At 36.2% G+C, this 24,935-nt stretch overlaps 1 long non-coding RNA gene across 1 annotated transcript in view; it reads left to right on the top strand.

Moving 5' to 3' along the window:
- Positions 1-3,555, top strand: part of LOC308059684 — a 48,385-nt gene extending 44,830 nt beyond the window's left edge. Inside the window, exon 2 of the long non-coding RNA XR_013926371.1 lies at positions 868-3,555. This is a non-coding gene — a long non-coding RNA (uncharacterized lncRNA). The remainder of the gene's footprint in view (positions 1-867) is intronic.
- The last annotated feature ends 21,380 nt before the right edge of the window (positions 3,556-24,935 follow it).

Here is a 24,935-nt window from a genome sequence, read left to right as displayed (position 1 = left end):
GGTGGACATTGAAATTGTAAGGGACCAGCTGTATCAGCTGAATGTTCATAAGTCTATGGGGCCTGATGGGGTCAATCCCAGAATTCTGAAGGAGCTAGCGGATGTTATGGCAGGACCCATCTCAATCATCTACCAAAGGTCTTGGGAGTGTGGAAAGGTCTCTGCTGACTGGAAACTACCTAACATTATTCTGATTTACAAGAAAAGCATGAGGGAAGACCCAGGCAACAAAAAACCTTAATTTAAGTTCAGTTCCTGGAAAAATTATGGAGAAGATTATACTGGGTGCTATTGAAAGACATTTAAAAAAACCAATGAAGTCATCAGGGAGAGTCAACATGGATTCAGAAAAAGTCCTGTTTAACTCATTAGATATCCTTCTATGATAATGTCACCCACCTAGTGGATGATGGAAAGATGGTGGATGCAGTTTTTCTAGATTTTAGTAAGGCGTTTGATACTGTCCCTCACAGCACCCTTAAGTACTCTTAATACTTCACATCTTATTTTCATTTTTGCCAGTCATCCTTCTGCATTCAGGAAGAGGACTGTATATTTGTAGTCCCTTTTGCTTGTATTGTTCTTTGTCTTGCAGACTTTGTTACTTAGATGCTTCCTGTGTGCAACTATACACACCACCGTTTTGCCTTTTTTGTGGTCATATTGCTAACACATGTAAAATTCTTAAGCGTTGCACCTTGCTATTTTATCACAGTTCTAACAAAATACTTACATACTGTTGCTGGTTACACCATTTTAATGTACTTATATTTGGGTCTAAGGCAAAGTAATATGAATTATACCCTAATTAATAAACTTAGGTTTTCTGAATGTTTCAGGTCTCTGCTTTGTCTGCACTGTTCTTAGGGAGGATGGCTGACACCATGCACCTTGCCTGGTATGGTTCTGCTGTGGAGGAGCCTTCACGCTGAAGAAAAAAATGTTGAAAACTTTACGGTCCCTTTCAGAGGCAAAAATCCTTGTTTCTGGTGTATGTGCTTCCTGACTTTCTTGGTGCTGAATTAACTGGTAAGTGGAAATGTTTGCCTTCAGACCCCTGCTATAGTTTGTCTAGAAAGGGCAAAATCTCTTAAGGGTTCTTAAATGGAGATTTTTATCTGGAAAACTGTTGGGTGCTAACTCGCAAGTGCCTAAAATTAGAAAACTGAACTGAGTAGTTCTTATAATTTTACCAACCAATATCCATACTGTGACTCAGCTGATCAAGCTTGGACTTCACAATGTCTGAATTAGTCACCTGAGGCTTCCCTTTCAATGAACAGATAGTAATAAGCATTTAATCTTATTCTAAAGAATATTTTCAATGTTCTTGTTTCAGTGACAAGTACATTCTTGTCTTTTTCTTAACCTTTACAAAAGAAACAATCCTGAATGGTTAACTGAGGAGTAGGCATCCACATTACAGACATCTTAAATTAGATCTGCCTTAGTGAACATGGCAGACACTAAGCAATGCCAATCCTACCTATTCTAACTCTCTGAATGAACAATAACAAATCTGTAAGGTTGTCCTGCTAGTAAACTAGCCTTTGAAGTGGGTTCTTTTGTCAGAGACCTGCTTTATTTCCAGGGCAGATATATTAATAGAAGGGAAGCAGACTAAACCATGTTTCCAGTGAGAGAGCATTAAATGTCTAACCTACATATTAAGGAACTTCGGGGTATTTTATTTGTGCTGTTTACTTAAACAAAGCTAGTGTATTATCATTGGTCCCAGAACAAGTGAAACTAACATACTATCTTGCCTAGAACTTGGATCTCCTCTCAACACTGTGCTCTCCTGCGAACGCTGTTTTCGTGTGTTCACAGTTTCTGAAATAGTAGAGATCTTTGTCTCTGTCCAATGGAGTGGTACTTTTATACTGTGAAATCGCAAATGTAGGCTGTGTGCCATCAAGAATGGCGTGGGTACATGTGGATTGCTTCAAGGTTTAAATTTAAATTTAAAAATATTTTTGGAGGCCTGTGTATGGTGGCATTGAGGATGTATTTGATGCAGCCTTGTCCATACTAACTTTTGGAAAAGGTTCTGAACTCAACTGTCTCCTAAACTATGCTTAAATATTGGCTTTTGAGAGCTATTTGGAATGGATAGAAACAGAGACAGGGACTAATTCTGCAACAATGTAATGTAGATTATCAGAATCCAGTGGAATTTCCCTGCCCCCTTTTTATTTTGCTGCATGGATTCCTTGAGGTAAAGTCTTAGTTTCAAACCGTGTTTCCCCTGTAGTTTTTCCATGCTACTTATGACTTTACTGACCAATATACATGATTCATCACACCTATTTTTGAGATTTAACTGAGGTATCTAAATGATAAATATTGTTGCTAGTGGGTCCAGATGTTGTCAGACATTCAGAGAGTAATTCAGTTCATCTTCAGTGTCTGTTCCTCTCCACTGATTCATAAGAGAGCCTAAGACAGCTATTCTTTTAATTCAGCTGCTTTCAGTTTTGGAAAGATGAATTTTGAAAATGCTTAGAGAAAACCTGGCTTACCATTATGTCTACTCTTCTGTTTTGGACATTCTGTATCACTGTTCTTGTTACCTGATCTCACCCAATTGGTTTAATCATCTGTCATGGTTTCAGCTGGAACAGAGTTAATTTTCTTCTTAGTACCTGGTATGATGATGTGTTTTGGATTTAGTATGAGAATAATGTTGATAACACACTGATGTGTTAGTTGTTGCTAAGTAATGGTTACTCTTAATAAAGGTTTTCCACTTTCCCATGTTCTGCCAGTGAGCAGGTGCACAAGAAACTGGGGAGGAGCAGAGCCAGGACAGGTGACCTGAACCAGCCAAAGAGATATTCCATACCACAGAATGTCATGCTCAGTATATAAACTCAGGGGAGTTGGCCAGGGAGCGGCCAATTGCTGCTTGGGTGCTGGATGGGCATTGGTCAGCAGGTGGTGACCGACGCTATTGTGCATCACTTGTGTTTGTTCCCTTGGGTTTTATTCCTCTTTCTCCCTCTCCTTTTCATTAAAATTATTATTGTTTTTTTTTTTTTAAACTTACTTCAGTTATTAAGCTGTTCTTATCTCAACCCATGGGTTTTACCTTTTTCTGATTCTTCTCCCCATCCCACCAAGGGGGCAGGGGCAGTGAGCAATTGGCTGTGTGGTACTTAGTCACTGGCTTCCATGACACCATCTTCAAATTTTAACTAAGGACCATATGAAGATGTTAGCTCTCAGTGATATGTATGACCTATAATTCAACAGAAAACATATCATCTGCATCTTTCACTACAAATGTTGTAGTATGTTATGCAAACTGAATGCAAAAGCTCCCTTGCCATTCTGATCACAAAGGTGGATCACACAGCATCTCTGACTTAGTGCTTTCCTGAACTATGTATTGTTGGGAGAGAAAATGTCTTGCAAGGAATGACAGCCTGAAGGCCAATGTAGATCTCCACAGGAGTATCTGAAGACACAAAATATTCTGAAGAATTCCCTAGTCTATATCTAATTCTGCCTCTCCAAACTTTTCCCATTTTGAGCTATTTAAATAACAGTGGTTTTTAAAAATTTATCATTTCAGTTCTTCATCTAACTAAACTGCTAAGGAAATGCGCTAACTTACATAAAGAATCTTAAGTGGTCCCTACAGCTTCTCCAGGTACCTCTCAAATGTAAGTAAAAGCAGGTGCAGCAATTTTACTGCAGTTACTTTGTTTTATTTTCGTTCTTTGTAAAACAGATATCATCCTTTTGGAAGTCAGTTTAGTCTCTTGTGGCTCTTTCTGTGCTTGCTGCTGGTGACAGATCATTAAGTGCTTCCCACACTTCCACCAGCAAAACGATAAATTTTAGTTGTAGAGGAATGTGAGATATAGTAGACCGTAATATAACTATCACTCATTTGAGTCTAAAATAAGTAAGTGGGCAGGATATCTAAAATGTTTAGCCTTTCACCCTTTTCTAAGACAGCTGCTTTTCATTAGGCTTCTGCATGGGTGCCAAACCAGCTACATTACTGGACAGGTATTTTTATTTTCACTTGACATACACTCTCCAATGATTGTGGAACACTGAATTTAATCAAATACCTAATAAAACCTTAGTCATTCTCTTGATTTGTAATCTATGCCTGTGGTCATTACCAAAGGGATTATAGGTTCCTATGGGTTTAAATTTTGGTTTGTTTTGTTGTGGGGTTTTTGTGTTTGCCTGTTTGTTTGTATTTTAAACTGGAACAGAAAGTGTTTATACTTTGTTCATTGCATTTCCAGTGAAGTGGCCTCCTTGTGCAGCAAGTCCAAACAAAATTCAGTTAAATACAGCAACCCTGTTTTGGCAAAATACTAGAGTGTAAGCAGTGAAGTAGCTAATCAAATTTCCATCTATTTATGCTGTGTTCAGCTTTAAATGAGGTTTTATACTTTGAGATATTATATTAGAAATTAAGTTAGACATTTGATTATAATAACTTATGGATAGAACTAAACCATAAAATTTCACAGACATTCTTTGGGGGAAAAAATCGTACCAGAAAAAAATGTTAGTAGTAACTCTAGATATCAGCTGTGCTAGAGTATACTCAAAGCCCTGAATCATGGAAACACAGTTAAGAAGCATCAATACTGCAACTATGTGATTATATTTAGATAGAACTGGACTTTCTTTCCATCATTAGAATTAGTAGTTAGATTTCTGATATGATTAAGTGGTGTTTTTTTTTCTGAAAATACTTCCTTTAACATGCTAGTGTTGCATTAATTTTAGAAAAGCAGTCCTACGCTGAGAAGAATTCATAGTGATGTTCATTAAATAGAGATCATGTCATTATTCAACAGCAGTCTTTAAGAAGATTGAGAAATATATAATCATGTTGAGAAGCAGTGGAGGGAGACGTATGAAAATTAAAAATTGTGTTTCTCAGAGTACCTAGAGAAGAGCAATCACAGTGATTCACTGGGGTGCAGGGGGGAGAGGAGACAGGGGAGGAGACATTTTCTGAAAAGATAAACCATTTGGTCAAATGGTTAGTGTTATATATTATTTTGGAGATGTTCTTAAATGTCCAGCCTCAGATGACTTCAATTTAATATATTTCAATGAGTTCCTTCAGAGGTACAATGTCAGGGAAAATATTTTTGGTAATGTTGATAGAAATGACAATAAGCAAGTGATGTTAGTACAATTTCCATCATATTACACAATTTATAATGCACATCTTAGTCCTTTATCAATTGCAAAACTTTTGTTTACAGTATGGAAACATTATGTTAAAACAGGTCAAGAACTAGGAAATTGCTTGAAATAATGTCTTATGAAGAAAGTATTATATCTAACAAAATCATGAAGTTTTTATTTGTTGAAGGGAATGCGTTAAAATACATTTTAAGTGGATAAAATACCAGATTTATATAGGTGTTGGGGCAAAGTCTTACGGTATACAGGTCCTGCAGCAAACACATCATGTCTCTAATGTAAACACTGGGTTTTCTGGGAAAACCTGAGAAAAAGAGAAAGTTGTTTCATATGGGTAGATCTCCCAGGTGGCTACTTTGACTAAATGAAATGGATCAAAAGAGATACTGTAAATAAAGATCAGAGTATAAATATTTACTGTGCCACTAATGTGAGGGAAGTTACAACAAAATAGAAATAAATATTTCTTGACTTTTATAACTAATTTACAAATAAGAATTTTGAGTTAATAGCTCTTATAAGGATTGGCAGAGTTTGGGTTAGTATATACAAAAATATAACACTCTTTGCTGTTCCTGTTCTTTTGCTAGACTAGTTATGCAAAACACCAGAAGACCACTTCTGATAAATATTTGAGATGAAATGCAGTCTTTTGTATGACTACATGTGCTTGATCTACTTGAATACCCAAATGTTCATAAAGGGAAAGCAGGAAAACATTTTGAATGTGGCCAGCAGCTGATATCTGGGTCATATTTATGTATGAATGAGTGTTTGAAGATTTTATTTCTATCTTTTGATTAGCATCATATAGTCGAAAAAATACAGAAATTCCTGATTTAATTTATGAATTAAAAAGCTGTGGATACCAGTAAAGCTGTACTTAGCAATAAATGTGAACTATGGAGGCATTTTAAAAGCTAAGTACATGGAATAGATAAAAGCGCATTTTTTTCTGAATGACAGCAGAAATTTAGACGAGACATCAAGTTATCATCCTAAAGAACAGTAGTACTTTTGTCATAAGTACCTTTAAAAATAACTCTAGCAAGTATCCTTTATTTAATAGCTCTGCACTATTCATCTTCCCTGCAGTGAGTGAGTCATGACCCTTGCAACTGTAGTAATTAAACTTTTCAGTTGCAAAAAGAGTCTCTGACGGTCTCAAAAGGAGAATTACAAATTAGAGCTCTGACAGACCAACCCTCTGAAAAGAAAGAGTCTATTTCCCTTGGCTTTTTAACTCCAATTCAGTCTTGGTGGATAGAGTCGGGGGTGTGTGTGTGGGAAAAATGTTTCACATATAAGATCATGGATTTTAGGCTGGTAATATATCTGAATGTGCATTTGCTGTTACCCTAATCATGATGATATAAATATAACATTACACCCTACAAGTTCATTAGTGGGAGGAGAAGCACCTGAATATTCATTATGGGCTAGGCAGTGACAGTGATGCAATAAAAATGAAGTAGGACATGAACAAGACCAGTGGGTGGAACACAGGCTAGTGGAAGATGGTTTCAGGTCTGATCACAGTGTACCACACTGGGCTGTTCTCTAACAACCAGTACTTAAACCGTGCCCAATTCAACTGTGTGCAGAGAAGGAAGTAGTTCACAAAATAAACTGAAAACCTAATATTTACCAGAACTATTGGAGATGTCTTAACCTTTTATGCAAGGTGTAGTAAAGATTAGATCACAGCTGTACCCATTCATCATCCAGCCTTCTGCTGAGAGGTTATCAGATAACTGTTACATATCCATTCAAGGCTCTGCTCTGCTGTATTTTGAATGCCTGAATTAGAACCTCTGTGCTGGGATACAAAATACAAACTTTTTGAGGCATGGCTTGTGTCAAAAAGATCTACCATAGACCCTTACTTAGCTCCCCATAATCTTACCCTACCTATCTCACCATTTTACTTACCATTTGCTAATTATTGTTATCATAATTTCTTAAAACAATGTGCATTAAAAGAAACAATTAAATTCAACTTTGCTTAAAGCCTCCTATAATAAGTCTACCCTCAACTGCCTTATTAAGCTAAGTAACAGTAATACACAATTAAATAATAATTAGATAATGACTTTTGCTGAGGTGAAATTATAATTAATGAAGTTTAAATTAAAGCACTGACCTTGAGGGATAATAAACCATGCTAATTGAAACTAGAAGTTAATATATTATACCATAGATTTTCAAAACACTGGAGGCTTTAGGGAGGTATGACTTTCCTTTTTTCCTCAATGACATGGGCTTGGTTCACCATTTTTTTGCCTTCAGGGGATGGACAAATGTATTGTCATAGATTCAGAAGTAGCAGTTAAAAAAGTTACTGCTGAAGGTAAATTAATTTAATCCATTTCCTCATTTGTATTGAAATGAACTGGAAATGTTCGTACTGTCTTGCATCTGAACTATGAAATCCTACAGACAGAAGACCACACCGAACAACATACAGTGGTTTCAAAAGCATTTCTTTTGAGACAGAACAACAATGATTTGCATAACTTCGTCTTGGTGATTTTCATGCTCTTACCAAGGTCAACACTTACCGACTCTCATGACCAATGCCAAAACCATGAATTAATTAAAAGACTAGGAATTTAAAAACATATCATAACCCAAAATTAATTGCATGTATATTCAGATTACTTTCTCCCTCCTACATCCATAAATCATGCAAAAGAATTGTGGACAGCAGGTCAAGGGAGGTGATTGACCCTCTCTACTCTGCTCTCATGAAACCTCACCTGGAGTACTGTGTTTAGCACTGGGGCTCCCAGCATAAGACAGACATGGACCTCCTCATGCAGGTCCAGAGGAGGGCCATGAAGATGATGAGAAGGCTGAAGCACCTTTCTTATGAGGACAGGCTGAGAGAGTTGGTGTTGTTTAGCCTGGAGAAGAGAAGGCTCCAGGCAGACATTATAGTGGCCTTCTAGCACCTGAAAAGAGTCTACAGGAAAGATGAAAAGGGACTCCTTTTTACAGAGTGTAGTGATAGGGCAAGGGGTAATGGCTTTAAATTGAAAGATGGTACATTTAGATTAGATATTAGGAAGAAATTCTTTACTGTGAAGACGGTGAGACCCTGGAACAGATTGTCTGGTTGTGGATGCTCCCTCCCTGAAAGTGTTCGAGGGCAGGCTGGATGGGGCTTTGAGTAACCTGGTCTAGTGGAAGGTCTCAGGGCAGTTGGAACTAGATGATCCTTAAGGTCCCTTCCAACCGAAACCATTCTATGATTGAAGATCCTATTCAAGGTGTTAATACTATGTCATAGCAATAGTTTAATTTATTTATGGCACAGGGCTGTCTAGTAAGGAGTTTTAGGTTTTGTGTAAAATATTATTAATCTTTTTTTCATTTCTGCTTGAAGTTAAGGTAAGCAATGGGTTCAGTGACTGATTTGTGCTATGAAATTTTATGAAAAGAAATGTCACTATGAGAGATATTTTTATTTCTCCTCTCAACTATTATTTTTTTAAAATTGCATTGAAATAACGTTAATCCACCTACTACAGAAAAGTGGTCATATGGATATTGGGGGTGAAAATCCATAAAGTGCTTGTAATACAAGTATGTTTTTGTTTATTATTGAAGAGTTTTTCAGGAGCACATCAGTTGATATCATCCCACAGCTCACCTTGAAAAGTAGTTTGTTCTGCAAATAGCCAAGCTGATTTCAAATAAACTCAATAATCAGTATTCTTTTTGAAAAACAGAACACAGTCCAGGTCCCCCATTGTTTTACAACATACATCCACTGGATTTAGTAGAATTACACTGATTTAGAGCAGCTGAAGATCTGGCACATAAATCATGCAAAAATGCTATTCCAGTACGCTGGGAAATCAGTATGGCTGTTTGGAAAGTAGAGATCATCTGGAAATTCTGGAACCGTTCCTATAGAGCTTAAGCATAATAATTATTATTGATGGTATATTGCTTCTGTATTTCCAACAGTGAGTAAGATTGGCAGAATAATGTATAAGAATAGATGTTTTGGGATTAACTTCCTTATGCATAAAACACCTTCCCTCAATACTGATGAAGGCTTTTTGCCAGTGCTTTACTAACATTAAGTGCTGACAGAGGGAGACAAAAATAGCCTTCTGCAAGATATACTGAGAGGCCACTCTGACAGAACAAATCTCATTTGCTTGTGTCCCAGCCTCACACTTAACACTGCTAAGCCTTTATGTTCTTGGCAGTATGAGTCCTGGGTCCTGAACACAGATCCTGTTTCCACTTACATTTATAATGCAACCAGAAAGGCATCTTGGTAGAACAGTCACCTTCACTTTGACTTATAAAAAGGAAATTGTTAGGCTGCAAGGATAGTCAATTGGAATGTGCCTTGAAGCAATATTTCAGCACTGCATCCTGTGCTTAAGTGCTGCCATCTTTCAAATAAAGCATCTACTCCTATTTGGATCAGGAACAAGAGATCATCCTCCTTTTTATATTGCCTTTGTCCTACTCCAGTGTCGATTCTGACCTTCTCAGAAAGACAGGGCAGGGAAACTTGTTAGTGAGTCTAGGGCACTGTTTTTCAGTTTCTGCTGAAATGTAAATGTTGATTCAGAAGGGGCTGTGGAATTTAGCAAACACTTTGTTTCCAGAGACAGAATGAAATAGAACAGATTTTATCTAGATAAAATTTGCATACTTAAGTTAAAGCAACGTTGATGCCATTTTAAATTCTGATTTGAAGGCAGACTGCCCCTTGCTTTTACTTGATGGATGAATTTCTGGTCAGCATCCAATTGCTGAGATGCTTGCTACTGGGCAATTAAAATAACAGCATAATGATTTTAGGTTTTGGTTTTTGTTGTTTGTTTTTTTTTTTAAGAAAAATAGGTTGCATAAGTTATCCATACATAGCAAGGTCTGAATTCAAGATTTTTTTCCCAGCTGTACATTTTCATGAATTTATATGAATGCGTATTTACTTTCCATGTACTGACTTTACTAAAGCAGTATTTTGGCACTGTTCTAAGCATCAGCTTTATGAAAGATTATAAATAAATATATACATGTATGCATATACGTATGTGTGTGCCTGACTGCTTTGAGTAAAAGAATCTGTTACTTCTCCTTGGACTGCCATGACTAACTGAATTTGCACCAGAGCAATTTTAGTGTGAATACTCGGGGGCATATTCACTTTTGGCTATTTTGCAGAGCTGTGTAAAGTGCTGAGCATCTACAATGTTCACTGCCTTCACTGGCTTTCACTGAGAGCTAAGATTCGCTCATGTGCTCAAGGACATTTAGAGGACTATGTAAACTCCAAATGAATGAGTCATGTTATATTCATTAGCATCAGCTGTAAAGCAAAGCATTCAGGTAATCATGTCAAAAAACCCCCAACCCTCTATCATCTGTTACACATGCAAAGCAAGAGAGAATTTTTAGTATCACCTGGTTTTCATGGACTGAAGCTCCTGGTAATTGCAAACTCTGTATTAATCTATATTAATGTATTCACACTGGATTACTGTGATTAGTGTTTAGATATATATATATATATATATAACACAAATATGGCAACATATCCCATGTGCAAAAATAGACAGTGAGATGAAAAGTGTAGAATCTGCAGTTCTGCACAAATGACTCTGATCACTTAATGACTCATAATGGCTCACTGAGAATCTGAGGCATAAAGTAATGAAGTACAGCTTGTTGACAGCCACCCACATGTGACAGCCTGTACAGTAATCCAATGTTAACAGCAATGATATTATGCTACAATTTTTCGAAACTTTTGACTGAGTCAAAGTGAAGTTTGGACATGTGACAAAAAACCCAACTTGCAAGTGCCTCTTCTTTTTATGAGTTCCATCCTAATTAACAATTGAAAATGAGCATTTAGTTTCTTCTGGAAATGGGCTTCTGGTTTGATGCCTACTGGGCAATTGCCCACATCAGAAAACTGGCATGTTGTTCGCTACAGCTCAGTACACATTTCCATCTCCAGTTTCAGGCTAAACCCTTATGGCGAATTTCCATACAGTGAGTCACCACAGAGTCCTCAGTGAAACTGTCCTATAAAAGGATGGTCCCATGTCTTCTGTATGTTCTCTGTTTCTCCCTATAAACAAGATGCCTAATTTGCAGTTCTATCTAACTTTGGGCAAGTGGTAAAACAAGGAGAACGTGCTCTCAAGACGCAGTGAGATACAATTTTCCTTTCCTACATAGCTCAGTGAGCAAGTACTATTGATACAAAGAACATCATTCTCCAAATTTGTATTTTGGGGGAACTATTTCTGAATATTCATTTAAGTACAATGCAAGCAGCATAATTTTGTGGGAGCAATTACAGTTCAAGTATCCTATATAAAGTTGTTTATTTAGAAAGAGTCAACTCACTGTCTAGGGTTTTAAAGTAACATCCCCCTCCTCCAGTTTCCCCAGTATTTGCTTAGCACTTATAGGCAAATCTGTGTATTCAAAAACATGTAGACAGAAATGAAAGACAAAAGAAAGAGGAACATGCTTTCAAAAGCATTCTTTCCTGGAGCTTCCATTACATCCCAATATTCTGGCAGTTCTCATCCCAGACTGTTAGCATCATGTTCATATCAAGGACATTCTTAATCTCATACCTCTTTCTATCCGTGTAACTTCCCTAATTGGATGTAGAATCTTTTTTTTAAAATTATTATTATTATTTGTTCTTTATAAAAATAGAGACTATTAACTAGAATAAAATCTAGATGTAACCATCAAATACATGTGTTTTGAAGATGTTTGGAACCGGGGTTTAGTTCTAAAATGTTCCTAACATTTTTCAGAAAGCAACAGCCTGATAGAAAAATGAGAACTGGCAACTGTACATAGAATAACTGTACTTAAATTACATCCCCATAACGATTAGGACATAATAGAAATTGATGGTTCTTTAAGAAATGTATTGTTCTTGCAAGCACTGGGAAAGGTTACTCTCTAGGATAGAAGTATACCACTACACAGAGCAAGGAATATATTTTATTTTAGCAAAATATTCTGTCCTTTTGTCCTGTACCTTACTGGATAATAATGTAGAAGGTATAAGGCTGAAATGTTTTGGATTATTGAAACCTCCTTTCCACTGAACAAAAATGTGATTGGCTGTCTAATGAAGTACATAATGATGGTTACAGATTAAAAATCACCTGTGTGGACTCTGTTCAGGCATTCTTATAATCATTTAAATATGGAGTATGAAGTAGAATGAAACACAAGGCGGTGCTAATTGATATGGATTTTAATAGGAAGTTTGTCCTTAGCAGGCACCTGAAATTTAATCTATAAGCAACAGTGCAATTTGATTGGCACAAAATGAAGTCAGAACAAACTATACCTAGAGTTCAAAATTCTAGTCCTGTAATAAGAAAACCAAAGGAACTAATCTTTTTTTGTTGTTTTAATAAGAAACCTTTTGGCATTAGACAGTGTTACACTAACAGCAATTCTAATTCTGTGTTGCTCCTGAATACCTTGCTACTGTATTGTGACTTGAAGAAGCTGCAGGCAATTTTTTATGAAGTGAATGAAATGGAATGGAACAGCACACATGCAGATTCATTTGCACATGCACCCAGAATAGTATCTCTACTTACTAAAAAACTTAATATGATCGCAGAACAATGCCCACAGTATAGTTACTTATCTCCTTTTCACGCTGCATTTTCATTTACAGTTTAATAGCTTGTTTGTTTATTTAATATGTCATTAAATTAGAAAAAAACCCACCCCAAAACATATTGAAGTTTTTTCATAAAATGTACTAGTTTATCTGTGGAAGGCAGTGACACGCTATGGCTTTTCTTCAAAGTTACAATATTGTTTTGCATTATTCTTTTGTGATAGGCATCACTATACCTGCAGAAGTGATTTTCCTCGTGTAGTACCATTCACAAATACATACACCTGTATGCTTCTGATTTGCTCAGGACTTTAGATACGTGTATTTCCAGTCCTGCCTGACACAAGTCTGCTTCCTCCACTGGAGAGAGCTTTAACATGTTCCATACCACTTCCTCATCGTGAGAAGGTAATGATTGCCATACTGATGCATTTGCTGGCATGACATCTCTGGCATGACAGTGCTGGTTTTGAACCTCTTGTCACATCTCTCCCCCATCTGGAAAACAATTTGTATATTCTTCTATATTAAAATAATTTTCTTTTTCTTCTTCATTTTGATAGTGGCAGGACATGCACTAACTGAAAACTTCAACTAAACACAGAATTCACAGAACCATAGAATCCTGTAGGTTGGGTAAGACCTTTGAGATCATTAGGTCCAACTGTTAACCCAGGACTGCAAGTCCACCGCTAAACCTTGTCCCTAAGCACCACATCTACATGTTTTTTAAACACCTCCAGGGATGGTGATTCCACCACCTCCTGGGTCAGGCTGTTCCGACCTTTGACCACCCTTTCCATGAAGATGTTTCCTAATATCCAATCTAAACCTCCCCTGGTGCAACTTGAGACTGTTTCCTCTTGTCCTATCACTGGTGCATGCATACAGAGGTGTGAGGGAGATAAAATATTGATGGATCATTGCTTTTGTCTTCTGTCAGTTGTCCATGCAAATACAGCCTTCATAAGCAGAGGATTGCTTTAAACTCTCTTGGCCAAATGCAAACTGATTTTTCCAGGTCACCAGAAGTCCCTGCCAAATTTCAGATTTCTAGCAGTTACCACACAGCTTAGATGCTACAACACTTGAAAACTAGGATGCAGATATTGTTAAACTGCCAGTAATATATTGTATTTACATTCTACAGTTTTATAAATAGTTGACCATTTCTATTCAAACATTTCAAGACATCAGTTGTGCCTGGTTAGATGACAAATTCAATAAAAATTGCTTTGAAAAAGACTTCCAGTTTCCCAGCTTTTAAAGTAACTATTTAAACAGAAAGCTATTTGCACTGTTAAATGTGGGTAGAATTCTAGACTGCATATGCAAAAGGGTTTTTATTATTATTTCTGACTTGTGCAAATAGGACCTGCCTGTTTGTGTAGCTCTGAGCAGCCAGGCAGCAAACATGACTTGTATCAGGTGTAAGAAGCAGCTAATTACTTATATCGGCACCGCAGCTGTAACTCCTTGCTCAGGAAGAGAAATGATGTATCTCCCTTTACACAGGAGTTCATTCAGTACTGTTTCATGCACAATTACGTTCCCCTATGATTACCAAAATGCCTGGGGGGAAAAAAAAAACCAAAAACCAACAGCAAAAACCCACCACACAACTCTTTTCTTCAAATTGTCTGAGTAAGTACCAAACATTGCTGTCTGTGTGGTAGAAACAAAATGAAAGGCCAAAAAATACTCAAGAGCACATAGTCAGTATAGTCAGTAGTGAGCCATGCAAGTATTTGTCACTTCCAGAAACTGCAATTGTTTCTAAGTAATAATGCATTTTCTTTTCAGAAAATACAACTTAAATAAATACATCCTGTGTGGTGGTGTTTGTTTTTGTGGTGGGTTTTTTTTTTGTGTTTTTTTTTTTTTTTTTTTTAAAAAAAAAAAAAAAAAAAAAGCATGCACCTTTGCCAAAACTGACTCATATTTTTTTCTTTTTCTTGAGAGCCACATTGGGACTCCGCTACTTTTACTCTTATTTTGTACTGAAGATTAAGGTCAGAAATACTTGATTAACAAGAAGTCTTTCACCTTTCATAAGATTCAACCCTTAAAGATATATTCTAATTTAAGGCTTCCATTTTATAGAAAGAAGTGGAATTTTGTTTTAAGTGTTCCAAACCATGTTTTGATGTTTTCCAGCTCCTCACTCACATGGTCTCCCAGGGCTACCTGAAACACACATGCACTAGTAGTGATGCAGGACTCGATGCAGCATGAATGGGAAATTCCTTAGACACCTTGCCTGGTCTGTGACCTGGAGTACTAAAGAATCGTTTGCGTTGACCTTGCTGGCACTATTTGGGAATTACAGTAAAACTGCATTAAATGTTAAACAAAAGTTAAACGTACAAAGCAGCTGCAGGATAGACAATTAAGCAAAGATAAATGGTGATTGCAGGCTATCTGCCCTTGGAAGAGACACCCATAAACATTTTGGTTTATTATTTTTTTCAAAGAGAAATAAGATTAATACTGGATATGTAGCACAGATCAGAGGATGAACTTGTACTTCTTTCTGTTTCTTTCCTAAATGGTAAGCACAAGAAGAAAGAGTTATTCTTTTCTTAAAATGTTTCAGTTGTGCTGCAGACATTTAATCTGAATATTGGCAGCAAAAGAAGAATGCCAAATTCCCATAGAAATGGGGCATGTTATTTTATTCAGTGGTCAGTGATGAGAATAAATTAGGTACCTTGCATCTTTTCTTACAAACAATATCATGCTTCATATTTTATTTGGTTTGTGACTGCAGTTAAATGGAAGCCAGAGAACTATTCGGTTAATTCTGAAGTAAATACTTGGATTTGGTCTACTGAGTAGGTCTCTAACCTTCAATGACTACATCCACCCACTGAGTTCCTGTTTTCTCCAAAGGAGATTCAAAAAACTGGCTCAGCAAAACACCTACACTGCAGACATCTAAGTGTGTCTTTGGAGCTGACTTCCATTTCTGAATTACACTTGCAAAAACCTTAATGTACAGCTGGCTCAGCATCTCTGGTCTAGAAGCACTGATATTTTCTGTGATTTAACTTTATGTTATTAAAGCTGATTTCTTAATCCTTATATTGGTAAATAATCCTTATGCTTCAATATCCACTAGTACTGAAGCTGATGCATAACACAAAATGAAGATTATTGGCATGCATAAGAGTTTCAGCATCAGGCTTTATCTGCAAATTTCAATGAATCTGAGCTGTGGCAGAAATAAATTAATTCTTTATAATCCTGAATAGTCCCCTTTATGTATTTTAGTTTTTTTGTATGTTCAAACGAACAAACCAACCAAACCCACCAAAACTTTATGTATTTAGTTTACTTTCAGAAATTCCATTCATTTTTCTTCCTAGACTATAACAGACTCTGATCTTTTATTTACTTTGACATTTTCCCATGTAAACCCAAAGAGGTCACAGTACTGGAAACTGTGATAAAACCAGGATGAGGACACACATACAGGCTGAAGGCATACTCCTGAGAGTGTTTGTACTGTTGGAGGGCCAGCATGGCCCGGAAGAGGAAGACTTTGCATGATCCAGCATACACTGGTTGTTGGACAGTTTTCTGTAGCAAACTAACTTGTGAACCATTGTCATAAGGGCTTTGCTAGGGAGACAGTTGTTGCTCCTCCTAAGGGAACTGCATTCCAGAAAGGATCTCAGAAATGCTCTGAGACTGTAGAGAAGATGAATTGAGGACCAGTACAGTGGAGCAAAACGGGGACAATTTCCAAATGACACATTGCCTATATAGCTGCTAAATTTACATAACTAGAGGTTTTTAAATACATCTTCAGTATATACCTGTCAAGAATGGTTTTATTAGAGTTGATCCTGACATAAAATTGCTGACCTCCTGTAATCCTATCCTGCCCTGTTTTTATGATCCTATGATTAAATGTATAAAGAACCTCAGGAGCAAGAAGCTTAAATTTGGTTGGCAGCAGGGTTTTTTTTATACTCAGCCTCAAAAGTAAGGTAGCAGACCATTGTCAAAGCTCACTCAGCATGCCAGTATAAGTAGCCTTGTGCAAAATCAAGCTTTAGGTGCATGATTCAATGCTTCTGGGTAAAACTTAGTTTTGTCAAGTACTGTAGCATTTGCAGGAGGCAGAACATTAACACTACTTAGGACATCAACTCTTAAATTCTGCTTAATTTGCACTTCAAACATAAAATCTTGTTAACAACGTGTCCCCGGCTTTATAGCAATTGAAGGCTTTTGGGGAATATCCAGAGGCAGAACTTTAGGTACTGTAGCCTAATTTGTTTTAAGGATTATGAGATGTGTTAATCAAGCTGGAAATATACACTCATTGCATTAAACAATTCTCTTTTATCAGAGGAACACTTGTACAAAGCATTTTGAGGTAATATATAACAAATGAACTTAAGTTACTAAATTAAATATCTTGCTGAGTGTTCAGACTTTTACAAATTTGTTTCAACTTGAAATATGAGGTCGTAATAGAGAACTTTAAAGCCACAGCAAGTGCGTTTAGGTTTAAGTTGGACATCTTTAACAAGTTTACCTTGCTCTAAGTAAGAAAATAATGTTTATAAATCTGACACACAATATCATCTGCAGATTGTATACTTGAACTTGCAAATAATTGTTATGTCTGAACATCTTAGAAAGTAAAAACTTAAAGCTGTTCATGCTAAGAAAGGCTGAAAAAAGGATTCCATGGAAAATATCAGAAAGATAGGTTTATAGGAATCTTCTTTCTTTCTCCTGAACTGAAGAACTACATAGTCAGAAACAGTGACGATGTTTGTGGCATATGGATATTAACTGACAAAGCCTAAATCCTGACATGGCTTCAGTACCTGCAGTTCTCTGCTTTGTTTGACAAATGATATGTCTGTTGGAGGAATTTAAAATACTGGATTGTTAAAGGATTTCTGTCATTGCAAGGTTTGTGTTTTTAAATAATGCTTCCCTTTTATTGAAGGAACACCTTTGTGGAGTCTCCTGCTATGTTATGAGAAAAATTTTAAGCAAGCTACCAAATTTACTGATTTGCTCAGCAGTCATGGTCTGGTAAAGTCATGCCAGCATGTAGTATAGAATCATCATCACTGTTATCTTGGGCTGTCTGAGAAGTCTCAGCTCTCATTTGTTCATTAACTCAATGCCTTATACTTTCAGCATGTGATTGCCTTGCACAAAAGTTCCTTTTCCTCCTCTTAGATTGTGACATGCTATCAATATATTTAAATTCCAAACTGGAAAGGAAAGCAACCTTGAGCAGTGGAAACCAGTTAACCTTATCCTAGATTATAGATTCTCTTCCATCTTTTTCTGACCCCACTCATACTGAATATTTTCTTTCTGCAGGAGTATAATTTCAAAGATAAATTAATTTACAAACTTCTTTTTAAGTAGAGTGATTTTCCAGCAGGTGATACCTGAGGGCTAGCATTCAGGGATATCAGGATATGAGCTTGCTCCCACTTCAGAAGCCCATGTCCAGTGCTTTATATTGCTTAGCTTCCCTTAATTTGGGGGGCCCTTAAACAATAGTTACTGATATTCTTTCAGCTGTTTCACACTGCAATTATCATTACTATTATATATTTTCAGCAGTGTTTATTCCAACAGAGCTATGAAGAAAAACAGGCTAAATAGACTTCCAGTGATAACTGCAATGACTGGCATATAGCTAGGATAAATGGCAGCTTTTGAATTTCAATATAATTTCATATGCATCTTCACTGCCAAGGCTAAAATACTAATTAAGCAATAATCCCACAGCACTGTCAGGTATACAAAGGAGTAGGAACTTCCTGGACTCAACTTTATTTAAGCAGATATGCTTATTCCTGAATTATGCAATGTCTTTTTTCCACTATTAGTGTCTATGCATTTTGCTATTATTTCCCCTATAGTCTTACAGAAATCAGACACACTGTGGGGCAAAGAGGCAAGTGAGAAGATTTTTAAAGGATCTTTTAGTTCCTTTAAGCTGGAAAAGCTTTCTTGTCATCTTTGGGTGTTGTGCGTATTTGTTTCAATTAATTCAGTTTTAAAAGAGATGAGACTTACTCCATGTGTACTTTCATGGCTAGTCATAGAGTTCAGGTTCTTAGGGGGGAAACACAAGAACACACAGAATAACACGGTGAAGAATGTTCCACATAGAACTAAAAGTAGGTATGAAACTTTATGGTTTGTTTGATGGTGAAATGTACATACAGCAAGTGAGTGTCAGAATGCAGTGTAGGATTCTGCAGGTTTGGACCCAGAATTAGTCATTTAATCACAAGGGATTTCAAGTAGTAGAAAATCGGGAAGTTTACAGCAATTCCCTACAAATGTTTGGAGTATGTATCTTTAATACTTACGAAGGAAAACTAAAAGGAATGAATATATGAGTGAAAATAGAGTGCTTTCTCTCAAAATGAATGATTTTATTCCTTTAAATCAATTCACCTCTTCACTGAAATTTGATGTGCAAAAGAGAGGTTTTATGAGACACATCTGAGCCACTGTTAAATATAAAGGTAGCATGTCTGTGAATATGGAAAGCGTAATGGGCTCAGGACTTCCCAGGAACACAGACAAAATAGAATTTTGCCATTTCATTATGTTGCTGTGTTTGCAACAACAAACTAAAATTTACCACCAAAATACTTTTTAGATGTGAAAAATAATTGATTTCAATGTTCATCATAATCACTGAAACCAAAAAAGGTTTCTTGATCTAGAAAACTTCCAGAATCAAACAATTCACTTAATCTGAGATTCAGAATAAAAATATGTATTTCTGACAAGTGAATTAGACATTTCCATGGTTGACGCATAGTCAGTTGTAATTGCCATTTGAAACAGTGAGGATAATTTTGAGACCTGCAGTTTATTTGAAAATTTTACTTGTTTCAGAGCATGAAGGATAAGCAGGGGTTTAATATATTATAAGCATAATTATACTTTTTCTTAGGACATCTAAAGAAGTGATTAATATATTGTCATGTACTTAATTATGTCAAGGACATATTACTTTTACTCTAGTATTTTTTTTAAAAGACAATAATTACATATTACTCTCATTTCACAGAGAGAGAAGACTACAGGCATAGTTACTGTAGAGCAGCTAGCATGTTCGTTTATATCTTTTTTTTTGCTATATAGAATGGATTATTGTGCATTAGATTAAGACACTCTTGGACTTGAATGTCATTATTGTGATCTTCTTCAGTTCCCATTTAAAGCTGAGTCATATTTCAACACAGAAGTTCCACATCTGGGGAAATCTCAGACAGTTATGGGTGTTGACAGGGCCAAACTCGGCATGTATCTAACAGGCATCTAACAAGGTCTTTGGGCTTGACATTTTTTTTTCTTGTTTTCATTTTCTTTGCTTTCTTTCTCCTTTTGCAGACACAATTAGTGCTGAAGTGAACTGTTTATAAAGTATTAGTAGACTTGTATGAATCTAATTCTTTTTATCACAGACTATTAGAACAAATTTTTATCTCTTAAGTTAATGCTCAAGATTCTAGGTTGACAAACCAAGTGTCATTTTTAGTTCAAGAATTATAGACATAGAAAACTCCAGAAAAATCAGTTAAAACTAGCATGTTTTGCCTGCTATCATAGGGAAGCCATTAATCCCTACCCTGAAATTACTGTTGCAGAGCAATGTAAAGTTACTATATACCCTACCTTAAGAGCTTTGTCTACACGAGAATTTTTTAAATGACAGCTGTTTCCAGTTCCTTATCATTAAAATACTGAGCTAAATTCACAGGTAAAGATTGTAGGCACAAATCTAATAACCTTGTCTTTACACTTGCTTATGAGAATTTCACATTTGTTATATTTGCACATCGTACAGTGACCTTTAGCTAGGAACAGTTATGCTTATGTCTTCTGATGCTAGGTAATACAGATTAATCTAGATGCTAGAAAGTATGTGTCTAACACTTTCTCACTGCTGAAAAGAGATGACAGTGGGGGGAAAAACGAACAAACCAACCAAACCCACCAAAACATACCAAAATGCAGCGAATTGTCTTAAGCCTACTCTTACAGTAATGTAAATGTGTAGTAGTGTTTAAATTCCTGAGATATCACTTTTATGATGCTATATTAACTATATGGGTAGTGAGGTTGAGAGAAGAGTAGTTCACTAGTAAGATTGCAAACCTAAAATAATTAGCTTCACATTAAGATGTTTTTGAGAAAATATTGAAAATAAGATGTCTTATTCAGTGATATGTGCGTTATCTGTTCTACGCTCTTTGCCTGCTGACTCCAAGAGAACGCAGCTGTCCCAAAAAGACAGGATGTCAACAGAAAAATTAGTAAAAGTCAGCCCAGAATACCCTAACTCCTTTCTTCTCTGACACATATTCTAAAAACTGTAGTAAAAACTCTGAGTTTAATACATTGATTTTAAGAGATGTTTCCTAATCAGTCTCACAGACAGCTTATCTAACTTTCCTTTCGATACTGGTAGCCCAGGAATCTGCTGTAGAATTATCCTAGGGCTTAGCAACTGAAAGGTACAAAACATAAATCTTCTTTTATCTCTACAATAGAATACTTAAACGGTGTAGACAGAGTCCAACTCAGTCAGCCTCACACAGGGCACCAATTGTTGCAGCACAAACAAGCCAGTAGGCTACAACAAGGCTCTTACCATCAATCAGACTCTGCAATCCATGCTATATCTCCTTCCTCCAGAAATCAGACCACCCAGCCCAGCCCCCTTCCTCCTCAGAGCTATTTAACCACTTAGCAGGAAGGAGCTACAGCTGCACATCATCCATGTCAATCAACCCACCGCCTCTGAGGCAAGGCCACAGCTGCATGTTAGCAATGCTGATCAACCCACTGCCTTCATTCTTCTACACTTAATTTTGCTAATAGTTCAAAGAATTTAGGTCTTTATAACAACTGTTCTACCATCTTGAAGGTTTTCAGTACTCTTTGTTTTGGTTACGTGCATATTCTGTGCAATTACTATTTTCTCAATGTGTGGAGGTGTGTTGGTTTGGCTGGAGTTGCATAAAAGGCTCAGTCATCTGAGCTTTAACCTTTGAATTTTTTATTTGCCTTGTTCCTTTTGATACCTCTGTTTTTTATAGTCCAGTGATAGAGGAAAATACTGCTGCAATACAAAGCCATCACTTTCATCTGTATTTAAAGCTCACAGTCAAGCTTTATGTGAGAAACCACATAATAATAGTGGAAATCTAGCCATGACATATGAGGGGTTTTCCTTTGTCTTTTGGCCATGTCTTGTACTTACCGCTACACAGCGGCACAATTTCACTAGAACTGAACACTTGTGACACTTCATTTAACTTCTGACCTGGTGGCTGGGGCGTGTGCTTGATCATTGAAAGCATGTTTGAACCATGGCAGGCTGAGGTATGCCTAAACCTACCTACTCAAGCTGTCTCATATCTGATAGGATATGATATAAAAAGAAAGCATCTCTACATCTTGTGTTTTTAAATTATGGAGACCTAGACTCCTGTCCTTTTTCTTGGTTTGCTTTTGACATCTCAGTGAAGTCTGTCTATGCAGAGTGGTTTTAGAGCATTACTTGTCAGCTACATTAAGATCTTGTCAGCTTATTTTCTAATTCCTATGGGTCTTGTTTGGAGAGTAAATAACCCGACTGCTCAGATCAAGAAGTTGTACCTATTGCTACAAAAGCTCTGGAGGAAAATTTCAGACGAAAAAGGGAAGACTTTACTGAATTTAGGTAGCCATTTAGCAGATGGGTTCCCAATCACAAAAGCTGACCTGAAGTGGTTAAATACAACCAAGATTTTTCTTTCAGTCTGGTCTATATATTTTTAGTTAAAGATGCTGTGGGGTTCCATTTTGGTCCCTCTGCAATCCTTTCTGCAGCAAACACAAATGAACATTGTAAAACATCAGCAATAACTCATTAAGACTGAATTATCATAGTATCGGAGCATTATACTTACTTTAATTTATCATCCATTTCCAGCACTGCTGGGACTTTCCTGCTAATATGTCAGGGCTTCCATGTGTAACAACATGCTAAGAACTTAGTACATTAAACCTTTATCCTATTTTTAATGATAAATTAAGAGGGACCTGAGTGATATCTCAGATGTCAAACAACAGAAGTTGTATAACAACTAAAGAATTAATGCTTAATGCATAATCAGAAACAGTTGTCACTGAACTGAACTCCATGGAGCTGCCTTGATCTATGAAATTCTACACTTTGAATGCTGTTTTTAACAGCTGTTGTGAAGTTGCATAACTGGAAAAATAATTACATTAACTTGCGTTGTCATTCATTTCTTTAAAGGTGCCCTGTAATTAAATAATTGCCACTCTAAAGGTTTCCATAGCTATTTTTGAAGTTACTTATTTTTAGCTTTGGCAGTAGAGTTCATTAGCATAATATGAGCACTTCCCCAGTTTTAATTAAATCATCATTATGACATGACTGTGAGGTAATGTCCTTGCTTGACACACCATGAGGGTGAGGCCAAATTTGCAGTGCTTACTTATTGTGACAAAAATCAAACAAGTAGAAAAAATGTTAGGACTGATAAAATCAGTAATTTTGAACAAATAGAAATGGAAATCTGACAAGTATCTCAATATACTGACTTGAATAGCGTTTGTAATTACAATATCTCAGTAATTTGGGGGTTTGGTGGTTTTTTTTAATTCTCCTGTAAGCCTTATGATTTTCAGAAGTTAACTAGTGTAATCTTTTTACATGCACAGGGTAGAGAAACGTTCTGTCATATTTAAGATACATTTTTTACTGTTTTATTAACACTATAACCCACATTAAACCCACATTATTTAAAATTAGAGGCGTAAAAAATGGTATAAGGCAATGAGGTTATTTCCTATGCATCTTCGATGTCACATTATGTTTTTGACTTTGGATAAGGACAAGTAATTTTGAAAACTATTATAAGCTACTGCTATGGAATTTTACAATCTTTCTTACCATATTATGCAGTTATGTTTCTAGTATGGAACAGTTTTCCATAAAAATATAATTAAACCCCTAAAAAAATGTTGTGGTTGTTTTCCTATATGGTAATTTTGATTTGTAACCAGTAAAATTTTCATTAATATCAATTACAACTGAAAAGTTAATATATTCAGCAGATTTTATGTAGTTAATCATTAATTCAACTCACACACTAAGTGTTGACTAATCAAATCACATTTTTCCAAAGGCATTGTATGGACTTGATCATGATTTAAAATGTGAAGCCTAGTGTATCTTGCCATTTGGCTTTGGTAGTGAAATCTGCTTCTGGTCAAAGCTAGAGATGGCGTGGTTGTCAGTACTGTGATATCTGACAAATGAAAGCAGAATAATATCACTTAGCTACCAATCACCAACAGCAAAACCACACAAACAAGTTATTGTATGACTCATTTTCTCTCACGTTTGCCTTTAGAGAACATGTTACTGAAATTGCAGTACAGCACTACTCCTAAAACTTAAGTTGTCCTAGATTTTATGAAAAACTCCAGAATGGTCTGAGGTTTTTGTCAGACAATCATTAAATGCCATACTAACTGTTAAATTATCAGTATTTTAGAGGGTTTGAACAATAATTTTCTTTCAAAAGTTGCTTTCCTTAGAAAAAATCTAGTTTTTAATTTTGGTAGAGAGGCCAAGGCAGAATAACTAGCAGAAGGTCCTTCTTGAGAGGAAACTTCTCTAGCTCATTTTTTGGTGTGTTCTCAGCAATGTATATAAAACAAATATATATATATACACACACACAAAGTTTCATTATGATGAAATGCAGGTTTATACAAGTATTTTTGTTCTTCTGAATTAGAAATATTTAAGTGCTTAGGAGTTAGGCAGAAAAGTTGTTTAGGTTCTTAATTTTGAATTCTTTCAACTACTCTAAAAATATTTTGTGTGGTAATTTTTTTCTTTGTTTTAAAATTTAATTTATTATCCAAAACAGTTCCTTGAAGAATCTAACAAGATGTCAAATAACCTGCATAATTGTGTCCCTGTCCACTAGCACTGTTACATTAGGTCAGGCTGAAAAAATCAACTGCGGTTGCAAATGGCCTAAAAACTTACTTAGCC

This window comes from Falco punctatus, assembly GCF_963210335.1.
Source record: "Falco punctatus genome assembly, chromosome: 2".
NCBI classification, from domain to species: Eukaryota; Metazoa; Chordata; class Aves; order Falconiformes; family Falconidae; genus Falco; species Falco punctatus.
The sequence above is the reverse complement of the archived record's forward strand: the minus strand, read 5'-3'. Positions and strand labels throughout refer to the sequence as shown.